The sequence below is a fragment of the Rattus norvegicus genome, chromosome 2 (genome assembly GCF_036323735.1).
Source record: "Rattus norvegicus strain BN/NHsdMcwi chromosome 2, GRCr8, whole genome shotgun sequence".
Taxonomy (NCBI): Eukaryota; Metazoa; Chordata; class Mammalia; order Rodentia; family Muridae; genus Rattus; species Rattus norvegicus.
The window spans coordinates 26,839,495-26,847,674 of record NC_086020.1 but is presented as its reverse complement, the minus strand read 5'-3'; the positions used below and the strand labels follow the sequence as shown (position 1 = coordinate 26,847,674).

At 46.6% G+C, this 8,180-nt stretch overlaps 1 protein-coding gene across 3 annotated transcripts in view; it reads right to left on the bottom strand.

The window, feature by feature from the left end:
* Arsb (arylsulfatase B) overlaps positions 1-8,180 on the bottom strand; it is a 159,288-nt gene that overhangs the window by 48,008 nt on the left and 103,100 nt on the right.

Here is an 8,180-nt window from a genome sequence, read left to right as displayed (position 1 = left end):
ACCATAACTAATCAGCCCCATTAAAAAGTAGGTGAGAGACTTGAAAAGACATTTTTCCCAAGAATAATAGTGGCTGTGGGCTAGCGAAGGGTATGTACACTGCTCCAGTGTGGCCGGTCACACAGGGCAAGCAGGTTCTGGGCAGCCATAGTGCCCTGCCCAGAGCTCACAAGGCTGAACTGAGTGTTTACTTATCTGGTCAGGGAGCAGACCTTGAGTGTTCTTGCTATAACTGGAAACGTTTAGGGGGAAGTAAATAATAAAGAGCAGAAGTTAATAGAGAACCGAGACAGTGTAGTGGACCAGCAAAGCCTGAACAATTTCCTCTGAACAAACTGGAAAACAGGCCAGTCTTGAAGCATACTCGTGGGAAGGAGAGGCACAAACACGACATCATAAAAGCGGGCGGTAGCAGGTGCAGCACTGGGGATGACCTGTGTGAAATCACTATATCTGACGGCTACTCAAGGCCGAATGAAACGCGTCTGCAGAAATCGGAGCCAGCAGTTTTCCCACCTCTTAGGACCTTAAATTCATTTCGAGACACTTTCTTACTGTCTCCAGGCAGCCCTCAAACTTGCGCTGGAGTTGAGGAAAGACCCTGAGTTTTTGATCCTCCTGCCCCCACCTCCTAAGTACTGGGATAATAGGTGTACCCCTCCACACCAGGCTTACACAGTGCTGGAGATCAAGCTGAGAGCTTCGTGCCCGCCTTCATTCATTCATTTGTATTCTACCAACTGAGCTACACGCTCAGCCCTACCCTTTGAAAAAAATAATAGTTTTTCAAAGGTATTGTTGTTGTTGTGTTGTTTTTAAGAGTAGGTCTTTACTATGAAACCCAGGGCTACTGGGAACTCACGCCTGTTGCCTCTGTGGCTGGAATGACAGGTATGCCTCACTATGCCTGGTTTATATGGTGCTGTGATTTGAACCCAGGACCCAGGACTTCACAGAGAAACCCTGCCTGGAAACAGCAAAAGCCCACCACAGACCTCCTAGGTAACGGTGTGCAGTCTGAACATTTTCTTCCTGAGCCTGGGGCAGAGACGAGCATACCCGACATCACCATTATCAGTGCTAACTGTACAATGAGACAAAGGAAACACGGAGAAAGGCGTAAGGATGGAAAGACAGAAACAGTCACACCACCAAAGACAGTTCTCTCACGGGCACACAAATGATCAAACTGGCTTAACGAGACACTGACCAGATATAAAATCAAGTGTCTTCTAAATGTCTAAAACCTAGGAAGGCTGGGGTTAGGTCAGGAGTGCATCGACTTGCAACCCCTACCTCTAGAAAAAAAAGAATCAAGTTCATTGTGTACTGTCAGCCATCTAACAGAATTCAGAATTGAAAGGAAGCCCCGACACCAGTAATAAAACACAAGACACCTAAAAAATAACTAACACCGTGAAGACAGCTGCACTTGGGGGTGACCCTCATATTGGGGAATGGTGGATAAACACTTCGTTCATCGAGAGGACAATCTGCCGGTGCTGGAAGGCCCCGGTCTCGCTCCTGCTGTTTTCTATCTGCAAATCTACTTTGATTTCATTCTCTATACCTAAGAGCCAAGAGTAAATGATTAAACACTTATAAACAGTGTTGTGAACAGCCAAGTACAGATGGTTAAACCTTTGTCAAACTAGAATACTGGTGAATGCTTGAATGTGAAGAATTCTAAAAAACGAAAATTAAAAATTTTACATTTAAAAATACAACTTTTAAAAGGCCATTTATTTATTGACTATTATTGTGTGAGTGTGTGTGTGTGTGTACCACAGTGTGAGTGCCATCCATAACCTGAGGGCTCAGTGCTTTCTCCCCACTATGAGGACCCCAGGGGTCCCATGCATACAGCTGATGAAACTCGGATCACTTTCTCCTTTTCATTCAGTTCAGGATTCCAGCCCATAAAAAAGGACACACCCCACACTGGGAAGGGCAGGGTGAGCCCTCCACCTCTATTAACTTCTAGAGAATCCCTTCCAGATTTAGGAAGAGACATGTCTCCTCAGTGTTTCTGGAATTCAGTGTTTGAAGCTGACAAACTGCAGTGCTAATCATCAGGGCACCGGTGAGCATTACTCTGTGAGACGACACCCTAAAACTGCAGGATTGGGGCACGGAGGGAAAACATTTATTACATTGGCGGGGTAGACTCATTTCATATGATACAACCCTATGCAGTCATTCATAAAATTGTTATAAAAGAATTTTGAAATTAATGTCTATAGAAGCTTGTATTAAAGATTAATTTCAAATTTATGATCTGAATCCTGCAAGAACGTGTTTATTGTATGTGTCTGCTAATGAATAAAATCAAGAGAAAGGAAAGATTATTAAAGACACGGTTTATTTTATGGTGGCCAGAGAGTGTTCTAATAGGATTTTTACTGCTAACTTCGAACTTTCCCCCCACTTTCATTCATGTCCTGCGAAGATCAATCAAGGTAACTCCCACCTGCTGAGGCTGGCACAACCCTTATGCCTTTCTCTCTGCCCTGAGCAGGCTTGAGTGTGCCTACACTTCCTGTGGTGATCCCTTCTCATCCAACAACCTCCCTAGGTGAAGAGCAGGCCACTCTCTCAGCAGGCAGCCTTTGGGAGTAGGCCCTCCTGCATTCCCAGCAACTCTGTCAGACTCCATGGAAACCAACTGGCAATTAGTCAAACAGAGCTCATAATATCTCACCACAGTTGCCTTTGTCCGTTACTTGAATTTATTTAAGCTTGTCGCACGTTTTTTCTTATTTCCTCCGGCTAGCTTCTAGGTTACTCCACGTCTTTCATAAATCTAGAGCAGCAGAGTAAGTGACAGAATAATGTCTCTCATCCCTGGGCACCAAAGACTTCCTTCTCCTAATTTTTCCAGTGCCTGTGAATATGTTTGCCTACAGGGCAAAGAGGAATCCAAGGTGAAGACAGAATAGACTGCTGGGCAATGAGCCCCCAAATAGGGAGGCAGGCTGGCTCTCCAGGCGGGCCTCATGCTATCCTGAGAGTCATGACAAGAGGGACATGGCAGAGGAAGTCCGTGAGACTGGGATCAGGGTTGAAGCCATGTACATGAGAAAAGCTCAATGCCCAGAGACAGATTAGAGGGACATACCTCCCCTTGGACCACTGAGGCAGAAGTTAAGCATTGTCAGAGCACTTCTAAGTTCTGTCCAACCACTGTTCCTGTCAATAAGAAGTCACTCTAAGCGTCTCATCTGATGGTTCTTTTCCTGTTCTGTTTCCTGCCTCTGGAAGAAATGTGTGCAGTGCGCTTCTTTACTGCAATGCCTTCCCCCGCCATGATGGGCTGTATCCCCTCTGGAACTGTAAGCCACCATAAGCCTATCTTCCCTACCCTTCCTTTCAACTGGGTGTTTTTTCTCAGCCACAGGAAAAGCTTAAAGCCATGGTTTAAATGTCTTGTTCTGCCAGAATTAAAGAAAAGAAATCAAAACAATGAGTTGGAGATGGGAAGGTCTGCCACCATTGTCGCTCTGAGGTGGGGGCAGCTGAGTGTAAATGAGTGGACTGCCCAATTTGAGTCTGCTCCCAAGGGTTCACAGGCTGAACCTTTGATTCTCAGTGAGGTGAAGTTGGGAGGCCATGCAACCATTAAGAGGTGAGTGGGGAAAGGGCCATTCAGCCATGTTAGCCAGCATGGTCCTCTTTGAGACTAATATCCCTCTTGACTGTCAGTAAACACCTGCTTGGTCCTTCCCTCCTCTTTCACTAACTGGTCACCCTCACATATGCACTCATAGATGCCACACCCACCACATGACACAGCCAATGGGGACTTCACCAGAGCTGAGCAAATGTCAGCGCCATGCTTAAATCTCCACAACTATAAGCCTAGTGTTCCTACCTCTCTTAACCACAGCTGTCCTCATTATCCTAAAGACCCGGGTATTTTGCTATAGCAATGGAAGCAATGGGGTTAAAGAAGAGTAATCCTATAGTGTTGTTCAGAAGAGAATTTGGTACAGCATCTGGCCCTTGGTCAAATGGCCTAACTCCCAGAGGCAGGGCTAGCCTCAACCTTTCCCTCAGCCTCTGTCCTTAGATGCCAATTACCCTGATTTCTCCAAACATAAAAATGGGGCCATGGGATTTGTTAGCCATGTGCAGCCAAGAGCCATGGTGAGGATTAATTAGTGTTTTTTAAAGTGCCGTGGTTTTGGTTTGGTTCCTGTGTTTTCTCGGGAGGAAAGCCAGGCCACGATGGAGAGTTAGCTACAGGTTTGATGGATGTCACTTGAGATGTGCCGTATGGAATAAGTAAGACGGGACAAGTGGCCGTGGGGCTGTTCAGAGCATCGAGAAAGGCACTCTTCCAAACAAACAGCAGAGATCCCCAGAATGGGGGAGGAAGCCTACAAAGTGCTGGAAATTTAAATGGCGAAAAATAACATATTCCTGGGCTCCGTGGGGTAGGGCGCTGAGGGCAACCCCCAGCAAGAGGGGTGCCAGGAACTGCAGAAGATAAATACTGGAAGAACTCGTCGCAGGCTCCAGGCTCTCAAGAAATAAGTTGCTACACCTCGCATGAGCTGGTACAGCCCAGCCCAACACTCTTCCTATTATACGTTCAGTGTAATGGGATACAAGGCACCAGCAGTGTGTTCAGGGTCAGCTCTGCAGTCAGAAGCCATCACCATCCAGAGTTAGGTTGCATATGAGGCCAGCAAGGCTGCTGTCATCATGACAGCTGTTCTCCCGGACTCACTTAAACATACCACACCCCACACGGACATAAACATAGCACACCCTGTGTGTACATAAGCATAGCACATCCCAACATGCTGTCATTGAGGTAGGGGACTGTTGCCCTTTTCCCATCAAACCAGTGAAGGACAGGAAACCAGAGAAGCCTGGAATCGATATGGCTGGAAATGTGTGAGCAGAGGAGTCCTGACTTCTAGCTCCATAGTTCAATAGCTCTGAGAAGTGTCAAGCACCCCTGCTTTCTGTGCCTCAGCTCGGGAGAGGACCAAGGTCATCCCCACGGAGGGCAGACCGCATGCAAAGCTTAGCATCTCACACCTGTATGCCTTTCTTTCTAGTGAGGCGACCAAAACTGGTATCTTTCCCTAAGTGCAGTCAGTAGAAGTAACCAGTGAGAGGCTTTAGAGAGGTGATGGCACTGTTCAGAACGAGTTGTGGGAAAGTCTGGAGGTGTCAGACGAGTTGGGGAAACAGCTACGATGCTGGATCTGAATTTAGCTTTCATGCATCTGAGAGCTCTCCCGAGCAGACTCCATATTTCCCAGCACCATTCAGATCATGGAAGACCACTGTGCTGGATGCTTCTCTGCTCCTCAGTGAGCACTCTGTCTGGAAGCCGTATGTGAGTGTAACGGAAGTTCCAGGGAGACATTCATCCCTCCTGACAGACTGCTTCAGAATCAGATCCCTGGGTGTGCATGTGCCCTGGATAAGCATGTGGTCACATTTATCCCCCCATTTAAGCCCACCTTCAAAATGATGAATGAGTGAGGAGTGTCAAGCAGGCAGAGATTAGTGACTGGAGACCACTGAAGAAAGACCTTTTCCTCATGGTTGGCTTCGGACCCTGTGATGGTTTGCGTATGCTTGACCCAGGGAGTGGCACTATTAGAAGGTGTGGCCTTGTTGGAGGAAGTGTGTCACTGCGGGGTGGGCTTGGAGACCCTCCTCCTAGCTCCTCCTAGGATGCTCAGTCTGTTCCTGGCTTCCTTTGGGTGAAGCTGTAGAACTCAGCTCCTCCTGCACCATGCCTGCCTGGGTGCTGTCATGCTCCCGCCTTGATGATAATGAACTGAACCTCTGAACCTGTAAGCCAGCCCCAATTAAATGTTGTCCTTTATAAAACTTACATTGGTCATGGTGTCTGTTCACAACAATAAAACCCTAACTAAGACAGAAGTTGGTACCAGGGACTGGGGTATTGCTGTGATAGTCCTGACCATGCTTTTGTTTGGAAGAATGTGGATTTTGGGACTTTGGATTTGGAAAGCAGTGGAATGCTTTAAATGGGGTGTAATGGGCTATCTTAGCAGGAATGCGGAAGTCTTTGTTACTGAGAGTGATTTGAATTGTGTAGGACTGGCCCAGGAGGTTTCAGAGAAGAATTTCAGTGTGTGTTGTAAAGACTGCTTTTGTGGTATTTTGGTGATGAATGTGGTTGCTTTTTGCCCTTATTTGAAGAGTCTGCCTGAGGCTAAGGACTCAGACTAATTACATCGACCAAGGAAGTCTCAGAAACGCCCATCATAGACTTTGTTCTCTGGTTAAGTCTCATGAAGAACATTTTAATGAAAAAAGGCAAGTTGAGAAAGGAAAAATACAAAATATATGGTTCGAGTTTTAAAGGGGCACCCGGAAGTGAAATGGAGCAGAAACCTGTGTTCAAGGATATTAAATTGAATTAAGGGAGTTATGACCTCAAGGCAAGATCCCACCCAGCTAAATTAGCTCCAGGCAACTTAGTACAAACCTTTAATCCCAGGAGACAGGGACACAGATCTCTAAATTCAAGGTCAATCTACAGAGCAAGGTCCAGGACAGTCTAGTTTAAGCAGTAAAGGAATTAGAAAAGAGGAAGCTGGTGATAATGTAATAGAACAAGGGGGCCATGTTCCAGCTCCTGCAAGCAGCAGAACTCAGCAGCTTCAGCCATGTGTCTCTGGCTTTATATTCAAGAGGAGAAGGAGACAATTGATGCTGGTTAGCTGGTGCTAAGAAAGAGATCAGCATTACTGAGGTGAAATCTTCCAGGAAGTGCTTTTTGAGAGCTGTGTTCCAGAGATGTCAAGGTTGTACCTCATGCTGTGACTGGACTTGGTAGTATATAAGAGTCACCAGGTGGTACTGGTTCTGAAGGCATGAAGGGGTCATGAAGAGCAGCTGAGGCTGGACACTGTGAGAGGCCACGGAAGGCCATTGGTGAAGGTGCACCCTCAGTTGGCCCAGGACTGAAGGGGTCATGCAAAGGAGCTGAGACTTGGCACCATGAAGAAGTGCCTAGGAGAGGCTATTGGTGAAGCCTAGCTGCAGTGGAAGACCCCAGTGTATTGGAGACGCCAGTACCATGGGATGATCACCAAGAACAACATCAGCAGTGTAGTGTGGATCAACCTGAAGTTAAACTGCTATGGAGGACAGGGCTGGAGAAGTGAGGCCAGCCCTTTGGAGGATCATGTGTGGATCCCAGACATTGAAACAAGCTGTAACATTGAAGCTGCCTGGAGACCCAAAGATGTTAAAGACGCTAGGGTCACGGGCTATCTGCTGAGGAAAACTGCTATCACGGAGTGGAACCAGCTCAGGAGAAAGAAATTTGATGTAGTCAACAAGGATGAAAAAGGAGGTGAAGGTCTGAAGACCAGTTTGACATCAGACATGGAGACGGCAGAGTGTGAAGTTTGCCCAGCTGGCTGCTGGTCTTAATTTGGGATTATAGTTAAGTGATTAGATGGATCTTGGAAGAGACTTTGAACTTTGGATTTTTAACATTGTTGATACTGACTATGGAGACTTTGAAAGTTGGACTAAATGTACTTTTTTATTATACTATAACATACATGTATATTATAGTATTTATTATAGTATGTTTAGGTATGGACTCCCTAGACTCGTGTGTTTGAACAAGCCTATGGAGACCAGGGAGTGGAATGTGGTGGTTTGTGTATGATTGGCCCAGGGAGTGGCACTATTAGAAGGTGTGGCCTTGTTGGAGGAAGTGTGTCACTGCGGGGTGGGCTTGGAGACCCTCCTCCTAGCTGCCTGAGGATGCTCAGTCTGTTCCTGGCTTCCTTCGGGTGAAGATGTAGAACTCTCAGCTCCTCCTGCACCAGGCCTGCCTGGATGCTGCCCTGCTCCTGCCTTGATGATAATGGACTGAACCTCTGAACCTGTGAGCCAGCCCCAATTAAATGTTGTCCTTTATAAAACTTACATCAGTCATGGTGTCTGTTCACAACAATAAAACGCTAACAAAGACAGACCCCATCTGGTCTCCTGCTCTCACTAGAAAGGGAAACATAACTACCTCTCCTTAGGTCTCTGGAAGGACGGAATACATCCCGTCCTGAGTGGAGACCTAACATTCTGATTCCCCCCAAAGATCAGAATATTATGTTCTATGTCGTTTCTTCCCTTAAGAGTTAATCCAGTTGGGCCTGTCAATCACATAG